Source organism: Rousettus aegyptiacus, unplaced genomic scaffold, assembly GCF_014176215.1.
Source record: "Rousettus aegyptiacus isolate mRouAeg1 unplaced genomic scaffold, mRouAeg1.p scaffold_m13_p_6, whole genome shotgun sequence".
Lineage (NCBI taxonomy): Eukaryota > Metazoa > Chordata > Mammalia > Chiroptera > Pteropodidae > Rousettus > Rousettus aegyptiacus.
In genome coordinates this window covers 101,412,110-101,430,897 of record NW_023416309.1, presented here as the reverse complement: position 1 = coordinate 101,430,897, position 18,788 = coordinate 101,412,110, and the positions used below count along the sequence as shown (strand labels likewise).

The 18,788-nt window shown below is 44.9% G+C and overlaps 2 pseudogenes; both read right to left on the bottom strand.

Annotated features, from left to right (window-relative positions):
• Positions 1–1,190: 1,190 nt before the first annotated feature.
• On the bottom strand, positions 1,191–1,308 carry LOC118604788 (annotated as a pseudogene).
• A 6,911-nt stretch (positions 1,309–8,219) lies between these two features.
• LOC118604158 lies at positions 8,220–8,338 on the bottom strand (annotated as a pseudogene).
• Positions 8,339–18,788: the final 10,450 nt, after the last annotated feature.

Here is an 18,788-nt window from a genome sequence, read left to right as displayed (position 1 = left end):
TGTGGACAGTAAGACCCCTGAAAAGCTTTTTGGAGGGGGTCACATTTAGGCACAGGCCAAGAAGCAGGGGAAGCTTGAGATGGCTGAGAGGGAAAGCAATTTCAGGGACAGAGGAAGCTATGAGAAGCCCAGGTTGGGGGTGGAGTTGGGGACAATCCCTCATATACAAACAGCCCTCTACAGTTTAAAAAAACAAGGTCACACAACCGGATAAAAGTCAGCAAGCAGGGCTCAAAGGAAGGGACAGCAAAACCTACACTCTCCTTTCCAGGGTCAAATTGTCACTGGGAAATAGCTGCCAAGCCAGGGGCCACATTTCCCAGGCTTCCTTGCATCTAAGTGTGGCCCCATGACAGGTTCTTGCCAATGGAATGGGCGCAGAAATACCCCTGTGCCAAGGGTTTTAAGAAGCGGTTATGCCTTTCATGGGGTGTTTTCCTCTCTTACTAGGTGGGTGACAAGGATGACGGCTGGACCAGGGGATGACAGAAAGGCAGAAAGCCTGGTCTCTAAAAGGCCACATGGAAGAAAGCCGCCTGCAAAACAGGAACAACTATTAACAGGTACAAGAGTGAGGAAGAAACACAATACATTTGGGGTTTACTTGTGACAGCAGCTAGCATTGTCTTAAAACATGGCAAATACACCTTTCTTTGAATGGGCTATAAGGGCATGATGGGAAGTAGAGAGGGGTGACAGCCCCACTGGGCACTGCCAATGCAACCCCCCTCACCGATACACAGCCCTGTTGCCTAGCAACAAGGTCCTCCAAGCCTTGCTCCCTCCTCTCCCCTCACACAACCTTCCTGATGAAGCAGGAATAGAACCCAGGATGGGTGGTATTTGGGCCTTTCCAGTTTTCTGCTTCTTCAGACTCCTCAGAGCATGAGTTGGAAATTTTGGCCCTTATGGGAGGTGCGGGTAGCTAACTATAACTGGGTGGGGTGACATGATTAAATTTGGCCACAGAAACCACTGAAGTCCGTGGGGAAGAGCTGAAAGCCAGCCCAGAGCTTGGCCGTGATTTATTTTATTTTATTTTATTATTTTATTTTATTATTTTATTTTATTTTATTATTTTATTTTATTTTATATTTTATTTTATTTTTTTGGTGAGGCAACCCTTGGTTGACCTCACAGATTACAAGGACCTTGTAAGCTTACAATCCCTTATTTTTTTTTATTTTTTACGCCTACAGCACCTGGTCTTCCTAGGTGGTCTCCCATCCAAGTACTAACCAGGACTGAACCTGCTTAGCTTCCGAGATCAGACAGATCGGGCTTGTTCAGGGTGGCATGGCCGTAGACTGGCTGCGATATTTTTTGCAAAGTAAAATTCAGGTATTTTAGCCTCCATCTTCTTCCCTGCAGGCTAAGCCAGCTAAAGACCAGAGACGATGGCAGCTTCTCATAGAGAGGGTAGAATATGCTACCTATACCACCAAGGCCAGCTTATTTGTCCACAGAGGGCCACACTCATCCCAGACTATGGTAGCAGCAGCCCCACTAGAGCACTGCTTGAATGATGCAGCTCTGGAGATTGGGGAGAAGGGGCATAGGAGCACTTTCCCAAGGCCCCTTGGCTCTGCCCTGCCTTCCCTTCCCGGGAGAGTGCTGAGGATGGACCTCCCTTCTCAGGAACAAGGAGAGAGAAAGGAAGTTGGTCTTCTGCACTACACTGTGTATCTAACCTCTCTCCCATCACATAGCCGCATTATATTTGACCCTCTCAGATCCTCTACAATTGCCTGTAAATAAATTGTATCTTCCCCATCCCCACTTCCCCATATGTAGGATCTCCTGACAGATTGTCTTTTCTCTCACAGTCTGGCATTCGGTTCTGCTGCCAACAATAGAAAATGAAATTTGAAAAATTTTTTATCTGCAATAGCATAAAAAAAACATGAAGTACTTAGGAAAATATTTTACAAAATATGTATAAGACTCTGCATTGAAGATGACAAAATATTGCTGAGAGAAATTCAAGAAAACCTAGAGAAATGGAGAGATATGTTCATAGATTGAAAGATAATGTTGTTGAGATGTCTGTACTCTCCAAAATGATCTTTAGATGCAACTCAATTTCAATCATAATCTCGGTAGACTTTTTTGTAAAAATTGACATGTTGGCTCTAAAATTTAATGGAAATGCAAAGGACCTAGAATATCCAAAGTATCTTGAAAAAGGACAAAATTGAAGAATTTACCTTATCCGACTCCATGGCTTATTATAAGGCTACAGCAATCAAGACATTGATGGAATAGAACAGAGAACCCAGAAATAGACCCACAATTAAGCAGTCATTTGATTTTTTTATAAAGTCACCAAAGCAATCCATTGGGAAAATGAAAGTCTTCAATATACGGTGCTAGAAAAACTGAATATCTATATAGGAAAAAAAAAAAACTTTAATCTCTGTCTCACATGATTCATAAAGTTGATCTGAGGTGGATTTTAGACCTCAATCAAAAGCCAAAACCATAAAGCTTATAGGAGAATATCTTTGGGACTAGAGTGTAGGCAACATTATCTTAAAATAGGTCACAGAAAGCAATAACTATTCAAATTGATAAATTGGTCTTCACCAAAATTGAAAATTCTGCTCATCAAGATACACCATTAAGAAAATTAATGCAGATCTCAAACTGGGAAAAAAATTTGCAAAACATATCTGACAAAGGACTTGTACATCAAATATATAAAGAATACTGACAATAATAAAAAGGTAAAGAACTCAATTTTTAAAATGGCAAAAGATTGAATAAACACTTCGAAAAGGAAGATATACAGATGGTTAAGAAGCATATTTAAAAAGTGCTTAACATCATTAGTCATCAGGAAAATACAAAATAAAACCAAAATGAGACACCAACATACACCTACCAGAAAAGCTAAATTTAAAGACTGACAGCATCAAATGTTGGCAAGGATGTGGAGCAATCAGAACTCTCCCACATTGTTAGTGAGAATATAAAATAGTAAAACCACTTTGGATGAAGATTTAGCAGTTTCTTAAAATAAAAGTTATCTATGAATCAGCAATTCCACTTCTTGGTATTTATCTAAAAGAAATGAAAGCATATGTCCACGAAAAGAGTCATACAAAAATGTCCATAGGTGCTTTATTCATAATTGCTAAAAACTAGAAATAGCTCTTTTGGAATAATGGAATATTACTCAGCAATAAAAAAAAGAAATTAACTACGTATGCATGCAACATTATGAATGAATCTCCCATTATGCTGAGAGAAAGAAGCTAGACACAAAAGAGTATATATAGTAGAATTTATATGAAGTCCTAGAACAGGCAAAACTAATCTATGGTGAAAAATATCAAAACAGTGGTTGCCTGGGTCAGAGGAAAAACAGACCGACTGGGAAGGAGTATGGGGGACTTTCTGGGGTTATGGTTGTTACTATATCTTGATAAAGGTTTGAGTTATACAGGTACAGGCATTTGTCAAAATTCGTCCAATGTATAATTAAGATCTGTGCATTTCTCATTTATAAATTTTACCTAAAAAAAAAAAAAAGATAAATGAGTATTGAACTCTAGTTAATTATATACATTCTGAAATGTTCAGGGGTAAAATATACTAATGTCTGTAACTTTCTCTGAAATGATTCAAAAAATAAAAAGATGGAAGGATAGGTGAATGGGTGGGTGGGCGGGTGGATGGATGGATGGATGGACGGATAGATGGACGGATGGATGGACAGAGGGAGAGATATGTAGATATGTGATTAAGCAAATAGAGTAAAATGTTAACTATAGAATCTAGGTGGTAGATATATGAGTGCTCATGTACAATTCTAATTTTCCTTATGTTTGAAATTTTCCACAACAAAATGTTTTGGAAAAAAAGGGAAAACAAACAATTCTTCATCAGCAAGTCTGGACTATTTTCCCTTCTTCCAAGAGACCATTGAGATTATTCCATCATGCCCCAATTCACTGAACGAAGTTGCTATCACTCTGTCATCACTTAGACACTTGTCCCACACTGCCCGCCCCTCTCCTCACCCCGCCAAATCCTGCCTCTGGGCTCTCTGGAACTCCCACTCTATCACACCCTCAACCTCTTCTAGAAATTTCCCCACACCTCCTGGTCTTAATGGAGACGAAGCTAGCCTCTGAGACATTGCCTCCCACTCAAGAAGAAGCTATTTTTTCTTTCATATTCCAAGTATCTCAGAGCCAGGAGGTGGGGGGAGGTGTTTTCTTTGCTCCCCGCCACTCCTTCCAAATCATTTCTCATCTTCCTTCCCTGAAAAACTCTAGATCCATCAAAGTCCACACTGGCTAAACCTCTGTGCCTCTCCCCAGACCATCCTCCTAGTTAATCTCATCTCTTGTTCCAGGCACAGTCTTATTCAATCCCCATGGTGAACTCAACGTTCTTGCGAATTCACTGTCCCCACAGATGACCCTTCAATTATCTGGCCTCTCAGTTTCTTGACCTCCTCACTTCCAAAGTTCTTTTCCTCTACACCAACTCAGCCACCTACTTCCTGTAGCACATTCTAGACCTTGCCCCACCTCTGACATCTTGATTTCAGGCCCCACACTTGGACACTATCACCCTTCCCTCTAGCTCTTGACTCTCATTCTGCTTCTGCACCAGTGCTCTGAAGATCTCCAACCCAGTCACCTCACCACTTTTCCTCCACAGCCTGTTCCTTAATCCCTCATTCCCTTCCTGCCTTCCCACCACCTCTACACCTCCTCTCCTGCTTTAGTTTTCTCTATAGCACTTACCACCTGCTAACATCAATAAAACTAACTTACTCATTTTATTAGTTGACTCCCTTCATCCAAGAGAATGTATATTCCACGAGGAGAGGTGTTTTTGTCTGTTTTATTCCCTGATGTAACCTCAGCACCTAGAAAGGTGCCATGGCATTCAGTAGGTGTTCAATAATGCTTATATAAAGAAAGAGGAAGGAAGGAAGGAAGGAAGGAAGGAAGGAAGGAAGGAAGGAAGGAAGGAAGGAAGGCAAGGCAGGTAGGCAAGGGAAGAGATGGGAAGGGAGGGGAAGGGAAGGAAAGGGAAGGGAAGGGAATGGAAGGAAAAGGAAGGAAGGAAGGAAGGAAGGAAGGAAGGAAGGAAGGAAGGAAGGAAGGAAGGAAGGAAAAGAGCAAGGAAGGAGACCACTTCAATAAGAAACTAGAAGCAACCCTTGAGGGTGACAATTAAAAAAATGTCCCTGCTCCTCTCAAAGACCATTTGCTCCTCTCATCTTCCCAGGAACTGGACTCAAGATGTGCTACCCTCTCGCCATCATCAATTTCTCTAATCAGGATCATGTCACTTGTCTCTGTCTCCCATCTTCAAAAATTCTTCCTTTGACCCCTATGCACATCCAACTACTGTGCCATTTCTTTGCCCCTCTGCTTCAATTCCCATTTATTCTCAATCCACTTCAGCAGCCATATTGGCCCAGGAAGTGACCCTTAGGATGGGAAATCATGGTGCTAGAATAAAATGGAAAAATATAAAGGGCCTGGGTTCTTAGGGACCCCCAAGGAATGACAGTTCCAACCGTGGACTACCTTCTTCCAGGTTTCTATTTGGTCTGAGAGAAATAAGTTTATCTTTTTAAGCCATTGGTATTTTGGGTTTTCCTCTTATATGAAGCAAGTGAATTCTAAGTGATAGGTCTTATCTCTCCTACAAGACTGCAAGCAATTAAGGGAAATAGCTGTATTTCTTTTTTTCAAAATGCTTTGCAGAACATGGATTCTAAATAAATGTTTCTTGAAGTAAGTGAGATCTTGAAAACTACTCAGAGGCATCAAAGCAGAGTACCAGCCTAGGGTTTGCGACTAGGGTTTCTTTGTTATGTCGACAAAGGCAAGAGAAAACATACTGAGGAAGTTAGAGGAAGCGAGAGGCTGTAGGTAATGATTCATGTTTGGTTTCATTATGCTTGTGTGAAGGCCGATGAAACTGATCAGTCAGAGGGTACAATGAGTTCCACTTCTAGGTTTCTTTTCTTTTTGTAACAGCTTTATTGAGATATAATTTGCATACCATGCAATTCACCCATTTGAAGTGTATAATTCAATGGTTTTTAATATTCGCCGTTATGCAACCATCAACACAATCAATTTTAGAACATTTTTATCACCTCAGAAAGAAAACCCATAACCTTTAGCACTTGTTCCCCATTCCTCCACTCTACCCCAGCCTCAAGTAACCACCAATCTACTTTCTGTCACTATAGACTTACTTGTTCTGGACATTTTACATAAATAGGAACATATGATATGTGGCCTTTTGTGTCTGGCTCTTTTCACTTAGCTTCTAAGATTCATTCATGTTGTAGCATGAATTAGTATTTTATTCCTTTTCATTGCTGAATAATACTCCGTTGTTTGAATATATCACATTTTATTTATTCATTGGTTGAAGGACATTTTAGTTGTTTCCACTTTGGGAATATGAATAATCGTGAATAATACTGCTATGAACATTCCTGTACAAGTTTTCTTTTATGTATGTTTTTAATCCTCTTGGGTACGTACCTAGGAGTGGAAATGCTGGATCACATGGGACTTCTGTGTTTAACCTTGTGAGGAACTCGCCCCTCTGGCCTGCGGCTGCTTGTATGTGTGTTGCCATCAGCCAGAGGTCTATCGGGGCCTCGGTTAGGGTCAGATGAGTTTTTCACTGTTTTCCAAAACAGCTACACCATTTATGCTCCCAGCAGCAGTACATTTCTCCACATTCTCACCAACAGGTGTTATCTGTTGTGGTGGTGATGGTTGTTATCGTTGTCATTATTTTTATTATAGCTATCCTAGTGGATGAAAAACGTTATTAAGGTTTTGATTTGCATTTCTCTCATAACTAATGATGCTGAGCATCTTTTCATGTGTTTATTGGCCATTCGTATCTCTTTGGGGAGGAAATGTCTATTCGGATTCTTTGCCTATATTTATTTTTTAATTTTTAATATTTATTTTTTAATTAGGGTTGACATGCAATGTTATCTTATACTAAGTTCAGGTGTACAACATAATGATTAGACATTTATATAATTTACAAAGCGATTCCCTTGCTTAGTCTAGTACCTACCTATGTTTTCCTATCTTTAATTGAATAATGTCTTTTTATTATTGAATTATCAGGGTTCTTTCTATATTCTGGATATTAGGCCTTTATCAGATACATTTTCTCCCCTTCTATGAGTTGTCTTTCACTTTCTTGATAATGTCCTTTAAGACACAAAAGATTTCATTATGACGAAGTCTAATTTATCTGTTTTTTCTTTTGTTGCTTGTGCTTTCTTGGTGTCATAGTTAAGAAACATGACCTTACTTAACTCAAGGTCATAAAGATTTACCCCTATATGTTTTCTTCTAAAAGTTTTATAGTTTTAGTTCTTACATTTAGGTCTTTGATCCAATTTGAATTAATTTTTGTATATAGTATGAGGTCAGGATCCAACTTCATTCCTTTGTATGTGGATATCAAATTGTCCCAGCACCATGTTGAAATTCGTTCCCCATTGACTTGTTTTGACATCCATGCCAGAAATCAATTGACCATAAATGTAAGGGTTTATTTCCAGACTCTTGATTCTATGCCATTGATCTTACGTCTGTCCTTACGCCAGTGCCAGTCTTGGTTACCTGATTACTACAGCTTTGTATTATGTTTTAAAATTTGGGGTATGAATTCCCTAAATTTGTTCTTTTTTCAAAATATTTTTGGCTATCCTAGATCTCTTGAATTTTTATATGTATTTTAGAATCAGCTTATCAATTTCTGGAACTAGACAGTTTCAAAAGTATAAAGTTTTCAAGAATATAAAGTTTACACTTCTTTTGTTAAATTTATTCCTAAGTATTTTATTCTTTTGGATGTTATTGTAAGTGGAATTACTTTATTTTCAGGTTGTTCATTACAAGTATAAAGAACTACAACTGATTTTTGTAATCTGCAATCTTGCTGTACTTGCCTATTAGTTCTAATAGTTTTTGAATGGATTCCTTAAGATTTTCTATTTAAAAGATCATGTCATCTGGGAATGTAGACAGTTTTACTCCTTCCTTTCCAATCTTTTATTCATTTTCTTTTCTAATTGCTCTGGCGAGAATCTCCAATTCAATGTTTTGTTTTATTTTATTTTGCTTTTTTACAGCTTTATTGAGGTATAATTGATATACAAAACTTGCAGATATTTATGTATTTATTTATTTATTTATTTCTATCTACAGCACCTGGTATTCGTAGGTAGTTTCTCATCCAAGTACTAACCAGGCCTGACCCTGCTTAGCTTCTCAGGTCAGATGAGATCGGGCACGTTCAGGATGGTATGGCTATAGACAAAACTGCAGATATTTAATGTATACAACTTGATGAATTTGGACATATGCAGACACCTGCAAAACCATCCCCATAATTAAGGTAATTAACATATCCATCACCTCCAAAAAAGCTTTTCATGTCCTTTTGTTTTCTTTCTAGTGGTAAGAATAGTTAACATGAAATCTATCTTCTTAATAAAATTTTAGTGCACAACACAGTATTGTTAACTATAGTCACTATGTTGTATAGCAGACCTCTAACTTTTTCATCTTGCATAACTAAAACTTTATACCCATTGAACAACTCCACATTTCCCCCTCTCCTAGCCCCCGGCCACTATCATTCTACTCCTCACTTGGTATATATTGAATAGAAGTGGCAAGAGTGGACATCCTTGTTTCATTTTTGATTTTAAAGGGAACTCATTCAGTTTGTCATCATTACATATGTTAACTGTGGGTAAAGATGCCCTTTATCAAGTTGAGGAAGTTCTTTACTATTCCTAGTTTGTGTTTTTATCACAAAGATATTCATGACTAATATTTCGGTCAAGCTCATGTCTTGATCTTGACAACATTCTGAGATAAGGCCAAGGTCTGGGAAGATTTTTCCTGGGTTCTCAGCTTGAGCATGCACCACAATCAACTACAAGCTAGTTCGAAGCAGAGTCCTGGGTCCTGGCTCCAAAGACTCTGGCTCAGAAGGTCTGCAGCAGGGCTAGGCAGTCTGTATTTCGGACAAGCACTTCCAAGAGATTCTGAGATGATGGTCCCTCATTTACTTTAGGAAACATTAATAGACTCGCCCGAGCTGACCCAGCTATGCAGCCACAGAGGATGGGCTCAAAAAGTGACGTTTCTTCATATAGGAGTCTCAGAGGCTTCAGTGCGTTCATGTGCATTGTGCCTATCTAAAGGGCAAGCTAGAGTATGCACCATTTCCCAAACACCTTTGTCTACAAAATCTTTTATTTTTGGAGGAGCACCCAATAGGATTGATGATTCACAGAGCATACTTTGGGAAACACTACCCCCAGAATTACTCTACACTCCCATGGGGCTTTGTTCCAAGCTCTCACCCCTCTAGCCTGCAGCTGCTTATATATGTGTGGACAGTTAGAGGTCTGTCCAGGCCTCAATTAGGGTTAGAGGAGTTAAGCAGTTGCCTCAAGAGCAAAATTTCAGGAGATGCCAAAAAAAACCTCAATAATCAAGATAAATTATTATCTGGAGGCTGGGTTGACAAGATAGCCCGTCAGGCAGCCAGCGGGATAGGAGAGGGTATAATAGTGTAGAGGTAGCTTAAGAATCACTGTGAGTGGGACCAAGAGCCAGGGTCTGTCCAGGTGGGGTCCAGCCCCAGGGTAGCAGGATAGTCAAGCGAGGTCTGTTCCTGTCTCCCCTACGGAGTGTGAACCCCTTCACAGTAGGGTCGGGTCTTCCTCACCTCTGAGCCCCCAGTCTGAATTCACAGTGCCTGGAACACAGACTGGTTCAACTCCCTCACAGGCGGAGCAAAGGAATGATGCCAAGTTTACTTACCTCCTGACTCTGATTTGCGCATCTAACCCAGTACTAGGCACAGAGAGACTTGGCCTATATGTATTTTGAGGTGATTGAGTGGATTTTATCTAGGAAGCTTTTTTAGGGTATCTGAGTAGTCTCTGTGAGGTTGCCTTAATTTGGATATGCTCCCAACTCTGAATTGGGGGGAGGGGGCTGGGTGCCAGAGAATTTCTGGAAAAAGTCTATCCTTTCCCGAATACCCTTCCCCTCTGTGTCCAACAGAGCTTGACCTCAAATGTGCAAGTTCTAACATTCAAAAAAGTTTGGCTTGAGCCTGATTGGGCTGGCGCTAGATGTCTGTGATTTGTGCAAGCGTCATGGCCTGAGTGGGCTCTGTAGCTGGGAGGCCCTCGGCCCTGACCTCGGAAAAAAATCTGTAAGCCAAGGGTGGCTGCCCAGGGACACCTTCCTGGGCACACCCTTCAGGCTGGTTCCAAGACATTCCTCTGCCTCAGCTCTACTCATCCTTGTATTTCCTTAAAAGTGCTTTATATGACTCCTGCCTCTTTCTTGGAATTTCCATTTCTCTTTTTTTTCCAAGAACTATAAAATCTTGTCAATTAATTGGTGACCATAGGAACAAGAACAGGGTTCCCTTTAAATAACTTGTATAAAAAGATTATTACAGCGGCTCCACACTGACTTGCCCAAAAGAAAAAAACATTTTCACTCTCTTAGGCAACATCTAACTACAGATAAGTCTCCAGTTGATTATAGAAGATTCTCGTCTATGCAATAAAAAGACAATCCCCCACGACCTCTACTTGTCAACATCTCATAAGTTTACTTTGGGTTGCTTCATAACCTCAATAGCACAGTGATATCTTCTGGGAATTATGCTTTATAATAGCCTGATTGTGTTAAACAAATAAACTTCAGAAAGAAGGGCAAGTTAGAGTCCAGGGGAGCTACGTGGACGTGCAGGCTTTAGGATTGCAGGCAGGCTGGTCCTGAGGGATTGTGGAATTGGCCCTAGCTGTAGGATACTGGCTGTCAAAGGAGTGTCATTTCATAGAGGGGGAACTGAGACCCAGGGTCAGGGAGAGAGGTGATTTGTCCATATTAACACAGTGGCAAAGCTGAGGTTAGGACGTGGGTCTCCAGACCCCAGTTCCTATCTCCCTTTGCCTTCTCACTACCAGGGCCCGGCCCCTCTGCTCTAATCCCCTTCTTGCTAGGAAGGCATAAAAGCATCTGACAGCTGACTGATGGAGTGTGTAGGAAAGAGATTCGGCCATTTCTCTACTGAATTCGCCTTTGCATTTTAAGTCATTTATCTCTGTCATGCCATGAAAAGTCTTTGTGCTGTCTCAAATGAATTTCAGGCAGTTGGGAAGAAAGTGGTGAGAAGGTAGGAGGCCCCTGAAGCTACACCTGGAGGAAGGCAACAGTTCTCATCCTTGGCTGCACGGTAGGATTACCTGGAGTCATTTAACAGTCCTGGTGTCCAGGCCACACCCCAGATCAATTACATCAGAATCTCTGGTGCTGAATTCAGGCAGTGAGATTTTTTTAACTCAACTCCCCCTTGATGCCAACATACGGCCAAGTTTCAGAGCCATGTTAAACCATTCTACATCATAGGATGCCAACAATGGCAGGAAGGGAAACAGCTGTGGTTGTCGTGATGAATGTCCACCCTTCATGTAGACAAAGCTGTGAGATCTTGTGCTATGGGTTCTTGGCCCTCATTCCCACCCGTCCCTGTCACCAGAGGGAACCCTCATCGCAGCAGCTCACGTTTATCCAGTGTGTGCTCTGCCCCGCTAGGCCTGCTAGGTGTTTCGCTAAGTGCTTTGTGCACTTTTGCCTCATTTTCCCCACAGCTGCCTCATGATCCAGGTGCCATTATTGTCCGCACTTTGAAGGCAACAAACCTGAGACTTGTTAAGATGGAACAGGAACCCTGGTCTGTGAGGCTCCTAAGCCAATCTTCCAGTAAATATTTGTTGAAGTCATTATTATGGATTAATATTCTATGCTTAAATCCAGTAATAGCTTCAACAGATATTTCCTGAGTGCCTCTTGTGGGCTGGGCAGTGAGCTGAGTTCTGGGTGTAGAGTGGCGAGCAGGACAGGACAAGGTCCCACTCACCCTCGGGGAGCTTGCGACCTAATGAAGCAAATGGACTCTATTCAAAAACTCCACTCAAACACTTGCGCACATAAATGGGTCATTTCCAGACGCTGAGGTCCATGAAGGAGGCCGACAGGGGGCTGGAATGGGGAGGAATGGCAGGGCCCGCTTCACCCGGAGTGGTGGGCAGTGAGGAAGTGGGACCTGGAGAAGGAGCCAGCCTGGTTCTCCGGGGCAGCGGGGATGGCCCTGCTGGGCTGGGGAGGGGCCTGAGCAGTCTGCCCAGCCTCTGCCTCTACTGGGAGAGCCGGAGAAGGCCCCTGAGCGTTTCAGGGAAAGCAGGGACAGGATCAGCTTCAGGGTCATTGTGAGGCCACCTCCCAGCGAGCAGATTCATTGTCAGTCTCAGTACCTACCAGATGGGTGACCTGTCCTCCTCACTCCTATCCTCAACCTCCTCTGGCAAAGAAGGGGCCAGACCAGTGTCATCTCAAGCCACGAGCCCACAGAGTCCATGGATACAGAGCTGAGGAGGATATTTGTTACCCAGCCCCAGCTCAGATTCTTAGGAAATCCCAAAATCACGAGACCAAAGTGGCCTAACTCAGTCAGAGGAGCTAGAAGGTTTTAATCAGAAACATCACAGAAATGAAAACCGTAATCCAAACTCTATCCCTGCCAGCTGGAAATTCAATCTCTTCTTCAAGGTCTTTGAAAAGAATTCTCTGGACACTACACAGGAGTCACTTTTTGCGCTTAAACAGTATTATTTGTGGGCTAGAACTTCTTCATCTGGGGCCTCAGTATTCTTCACTGAAATCTAACGTGAATAGCAGCTTTTCACTATCTTTCTATTTGTGAGATGATGTATATTTGAAGATAGGAAATTGTTTTCCAATAAAAAGGTTAAAATTAAAGAAGACTCTCAACTCTGACGTCACATAGTGGCTGTTTCCTTAAGCCATTTCCTTCCCCGGGTTCTGCACCCAGTAGGTGCTGAGCCTGTGTTGCCAGGAAGGAAACAGCCAGTGAAGAGGTGCAGGAGCACAGGAAGGGGGCGGGGTCCACCTGGAGCCCCAGCCAAGGAACGGCTGAGCGGTCCCGGCCCAGGCCCAGAGCAGGGCACAAAGTCCAGCTCTTCAGGGAGCCCTGTGGGAGGCAACTCCAGACCTGCTGCCTTTACAAGCCCCCTGTCGGCACACCCCAGCATGGTCCCGAGCCCTTCCGCAGTCACTCCAATCTTTGCAGCCTACAGTGTCACAAGAGCCCCCTCCCCCTGATACACAGACAGACAATGCTTGACATGAACATCTTGGGGTGTCAGATCTAAACCTTTGTCCCAGCACTGTGTCTGTGAGCCGTGTAACCTTGGACAATGCACTCTAACCTTTCTGATGGTTGATATCCTCTCCGAATAAACGGGGCGAATGATCACATAAGATACTCCTCATGGAGTTGTTGTGAGGACCGATGAGGGGATGGGGTGAAAGTGGTTGTGAGCTGGGTTCACACGATTCTCTAGTTCATTGTTGCCCTGGGTCTGACTCAGAAGCAGGGTTCCGTGAGGGACAGACGGGAGAGGAGGGGGAAAGTTAAAGCGGCAGGAACCCTGGGGATGTCCACACACCCCGCACTGGGCGCCCTGTGGCTGCTGCGGTCTCAAAGCCTTGGGCTCTGAGGCTCACTTATGCTGCGAAAACAGTAGGGGTGCTTCGGGGCAGGCCCTGGGCCTGACACTTTTCACAGGATCATCTCATAAGAGCATCCATCGGATGCAGATGTTTTCATGCTCCCATTCCACGGAGGACAGAACTGAGGCTCAGCGAGGTTCTATTTCTAGGCCGAGCCAGGCTTTCCCCTCTCAAGTCTGAGCTGAGTGCTACTCCCTGCTGTGTGGCCAGGAGGGGAGGGGCGGGGACAGTTTCTGCCCCACGGAAAAGTGCTAGGAGTTTCCCCCATGAGGCTGACTTATCTTTCAGGCACAGGGCCCACGATGCTTTTAGGGGCCAATGAGAATGTTTTCATTTTAATTTCTTTTAAAATCAGAAGATAAATTGAATAAAATAATAATGAACATATACTCATGTATATTTATCTTTACACTAATGCAGTTGTAGAATATATTTTAAATATTTTTTTTATGGAGGAAGGAGTCCACAAGGGCAAAGTCTTATGTGGTCCTGGTACCCCAGAATTCTGTCCCCACATGGGAGCCCTCCTTGAGTCCTCTCGTCCCCTGGAGGCTGAGCAAGGCCAAGCCAGAGCAGACCCAGCCTACTGAGCCTAGCCCTTTGGCGAAGCAGTAAGGCCCAGGCCACCCTGGCTTGGCCTGCAGAGCCCCTACCCCATACCCTGTGCCCTGTCCTGCCTCCAGAGCCCCCCACCATCACAGTGTCCTCACAGCACAGAGCCGAGGAAGGGTGTGTTCTGATTCCTGGCAGAGCCCAGTTTCCTGTTTTTCTCTAAGTAGACGAGGTCAGGCTGCTGCTGGAAAGGGACATGGGGACCAGATATGGGCCAACAGATCCCAGCTGAGCTGATGGGCTCAATGGCTGAGGGAGGAGGGGTGGGCGAGCAAGCCGCGCTGGGCTCCAGGACCCAGAGGGGAACCGCTCTTCCTGACACCCCCGCAGACCATCCACAGACCTCGGCAGCTCTGACCTCTTTCAGTGTGCTCATCTATGAAACAGAGAGGGAGGCTCTGTAGTGCCTGCCCACCTGCTAAGAGGATCCAAGTCAGGCTGAGATGGGAGCAGAAAGGGTTTTGTCAACCGTAAAGACCCCTCCGCTGACAGCACAGTAGGGCTGGTGACCAGGGGCTATAATTACAACGGCATCCGTTCGTTGCCTCCCTGTCCTGTGAAGGGCTCTGTCCCTATGTAACTTCATCGTCACGACTCCTATTTTGCCATGGAGGAAAGTGAGACTAAATGCCTCGGCTCCGGTCCCAGAGATAGGAAATGACAGATGCCAAGCTGTGCCCACACCACAGCCATCTCACAGCCCCCTGGGACTTCTGCACCCTTCCCCTTCCATGGCATCTCTGAATTCAAATTCTAGCTCTGCCACTCACAAGCCACTATCTTTGGGCAAGTTTCATAACCCATCTTTGCCTCAGACTCCACATGTGAAATGAGGATTATAATGGTGCTGACCTCATAGGGTTATTATGTGGATAGAGGCATTGATGCATTATTTCATCAGCATCTTCTCAGCCTTCTTCCCTTTCGAGCTCTCTCTTGCCTCACTCCTTTCTTCCACCTGCTCTCTGGTTTACTCCTCCCTCATCCCTTTCAGAGCCTTGCTGAGATTGGGAGGGACATCCAAGAAGAGGAGGCACAGGCCAAGAGTACACAAGGCCACGGCCAAGGTCGGAACCACACGGCCAATGCAGCCACGTGAGAGAGCAGGGTTCTGTGCTGCACAGGGCCGTCTCTTCCACAGAGCCCTCTTAGGTCCAAGAGGAAGGGTCCAGAGGGTCATCCATGATGCTCACTCTCAGCCAACAGCTGAAGGTCTGAAAGGGAAGACAGACTGGGCCCTACAAAAACTGGCTTTTCATCTGGGTGACCCTGAAGATCAACAAGAAACAGAAAGAGTCAGAGCATCCCATATTCAGCAAAAGCAAGTCCAGGGCAGCCTGCCAACTAGCTCACAGACTTGTGGGATATAGAAGAAAAAAACAAGAGTTCTGTGCCTGGTACAGGGGTAGATACTCAAGAAACATTTGTTGAATGGATACATGATTCCATGATTCCACGTTGGGTAGAGAGTATTGGAGACAGGAACAGAAGGAAGATGGGGACCAGGAGGGGCACCAACAGCCACATCTGCTATGCTGAATGTGGACCAAGATACCAGCCCAGAGGTAATACCACCAGCTAACCTTGGCAAAGCACTTCACATGCGCCCCTAGCACTATTCTAAATGTCTTGCCCACGTGACTCATCACTTCTCCTAACGGCCCTGTGCAATAGTTCTGTCATCATCACTCCTGTTTTACAGACTAGAAAACTGAGATGTAGAGAAAACAAAACCAGGCAATCTGGCCCGAGGAGCCATGCTGCTAACCACTGAGCTCTCCTGCCTCTTGATTTATTCTTAAGAGGGAATATCCTCAACTTTCAGGTCATGTGTTGATTTTTTTCAAATCAAATATGTCTTTTGACTCCATGAAGATTTGGGGGGCTCCTTTGGTGTTCTCCCCCCCCCTTACTCACATGGTCATCTGTCTTTTTAGCAGCTTAAGGCTGTCAGCCACCTTGGTTCACAACCAAATCTATGTCAGCGGTTACGAGAGAGATGGTGCTGAAGGTAGTACAAATGGAGAAAGTGGACAGCTGGGGGCTCTGTCTTAGAGGAAACAGTGAAAGGACTCCCCGATAGTTCGGATGTGGGTGTAAGAATAATTAAACGATGGGACAAATGAGAAGTGAATGATGTAATGCGTGCAAACGCCAGAAATGGTCCTAAAAAGCAAAGGAAACAGGCGAAGGGATGGAGGAGAGCTAACGATAAAGAGAGTACAGACTGAGCAAGCCCTGAGCTCGTTCCTGTGGCCCAGAGCTTCCTGCCACCCTGCGCTGACACAGGATTCCAGTCGAAAGACCCAGCAGATGCTCCTGCTGTGGGCACCTGAGGCAGCCTGATTTACGCCTATTGTCTGTACATAGTTGTCATCAGTGCCTGGGTGGCAGATGCTACGAGGCACAACCCAAATCCCCAGCTGTCAGGAATGCTGCCGGAAGATGCCTTCAGCTGTCAGCCTTCTTTAGGAATTGAAGAAAACAGCCTCACCCAAGGTCACACCTCCTTCTAGAGACAGCCAGTTTCCAGTCACTGATCAACATGATAGTATCAAAGCCAGGCGCCCTTGCCCTAACTGGTGAAGAGGCTGCAAGGCCATCTCATCTCTGGGCCCCCCACGGGGCTGACTGAGGCCTTTGGTGAGTCTGTGTCACATCTCGACTTCTCTCTCTGCCCAGTCTGGCTTCTGTCCCCTTCTTTTCACAGGTGTTGATCCCCAAACCACTCCTCATGAACTTTCTGCACACAAATCTCCATCTCAGACAGAATCAGCTTCCTGTGAAACTCTTACTCTCAAAAGTGTCCTATTTAGGATAATAAATTATATAGTCGCCCTAGCTCTATGAGACTACCAGGTCACAGAGCTTATCACACACAGCTTATTGTAATTATTTATTTACTGACACTAGACTGGGAGCTCCCTGAGGCAGGCAATATGTAGGTCTCATCCCCAATCGTGCAGAACAGAACCCAAGGCTTGTCAGGGCAGGCAGTCGGTAAATATTTGTTGAATGGATGGATTAACCACCTTATCTGAGCATTTAGAGACCAGGGCAGCTGGGGTGGGAGCAGGGGGTGGGGGTGGGAGGAGGCGGAGGAGGAGGAGGAGGAGGAGGAGGAGGAGGAAGAGGAGGAAGCTGCTCTGAGCCTCTGAAACACAGTAAGTAGCAACAGGACACATGCATCCATGTCCCCTCCCCAATCTGCCTTTGCTTTTAGCTCCTCTTGACTACTGCCTCCTCCCAACAACATCTCGCGCCTGACAGCAGTCTTTTATGTTTGTGGTTTCATTCCTTCATTCCTTCACTCATTCACTTATTCATGTAATACCGATTGAGCCTTTCCCGTGTGCCAGGCCCATTGCAGGACCCTGGATACAGAGGTGAGTACAACTCAGCCCTCTGTCCTCATAAGTTAGACGGGGAGACAGATACGTGAACAACTCTTGTGATATGGTATAAGAAGCGAGAGTACACCGAGGCTGCCCCTGATTCTTATTTTAGCAAGATTTCACCTGCACTGATGTTGAGTGGAAGGGGGAAGAGGGATCCTGAAACCTCAGACATGGCTCTGATCCCAGCTGAACCCCACCCACCCTGCCCCCCACTGCCACTCCTGCTCCCTCCTCCTCTGCCCTCTTACTGAAATCCATCAGTCCTCTGGCCCAGGCCAAGTTCGCGGTACCTTTCAAGATGACAACTACTGAAATCATAAAAAAAAGAGCTGTGTTTTTAGGGGGGCGGGAGGCGGTGGGGGGAAGGGCGGGCAGTCAGTTGTTCCTTCCTGGATAAGATAGCCTGGAGATAACAGCTTCAGTTTGGTTGCCTACCCCAGATCAGGTGGGCAGAGAGCTCGATCCTGGGTGGGAAGAGAACCTAACTTACAGAAGCTAACGTATAGATCTGTCTGCCTCTTGCATAGCAGGAAGGCAGCCGGCTGCCCATCCTTACAGATGAAGTTCTGGGGAGACCCAGTTGGGACCCCCGCCCCCTCCACCCCAGGGAGGAAACCTGGAGCCAGTCTGCAGGGCTGGCAGTGCTTGGGAGAGCTGTCAGGCCAAACTGCCTCTCCACCCAACCCCTCGCTTCCCATTCCCATCTCCTGTTAGTCAGAGGGGCCTTGGCTGCTGCTGGAGCTCACACACAAAGCAGAATTCCAGGAACTCCAGGCCAAGCAGACTCCTGGCTGTTTTCTCAGTTCCTTTTTGCTTCTTCTTAAAGGTTTCTGGTGCTGGAGCTCAGCCTCATGACCTTCCATGCAGAATCCTGGCTGATTGTCTCTGTGTTGCCTACCTCCCTCCCCCACAATTACACTTCTCCTCAAACGACTTCTGAGAATCCTAGAAGGTCACTGCTGGAAAGGACCGTATAGATAGCGAAAGAGGAAGCTGAGAGGCTCCAGCCCAGAGAGATAGCCTCCCTCTAACTGTTCCCACCTGGCAGATTGCATCTCCCTAGAGTCCCCAACCTCTGGAAGTGCAGACATTAATTAGGCACCAAGTGGTGTGGGGGCACTGGAAC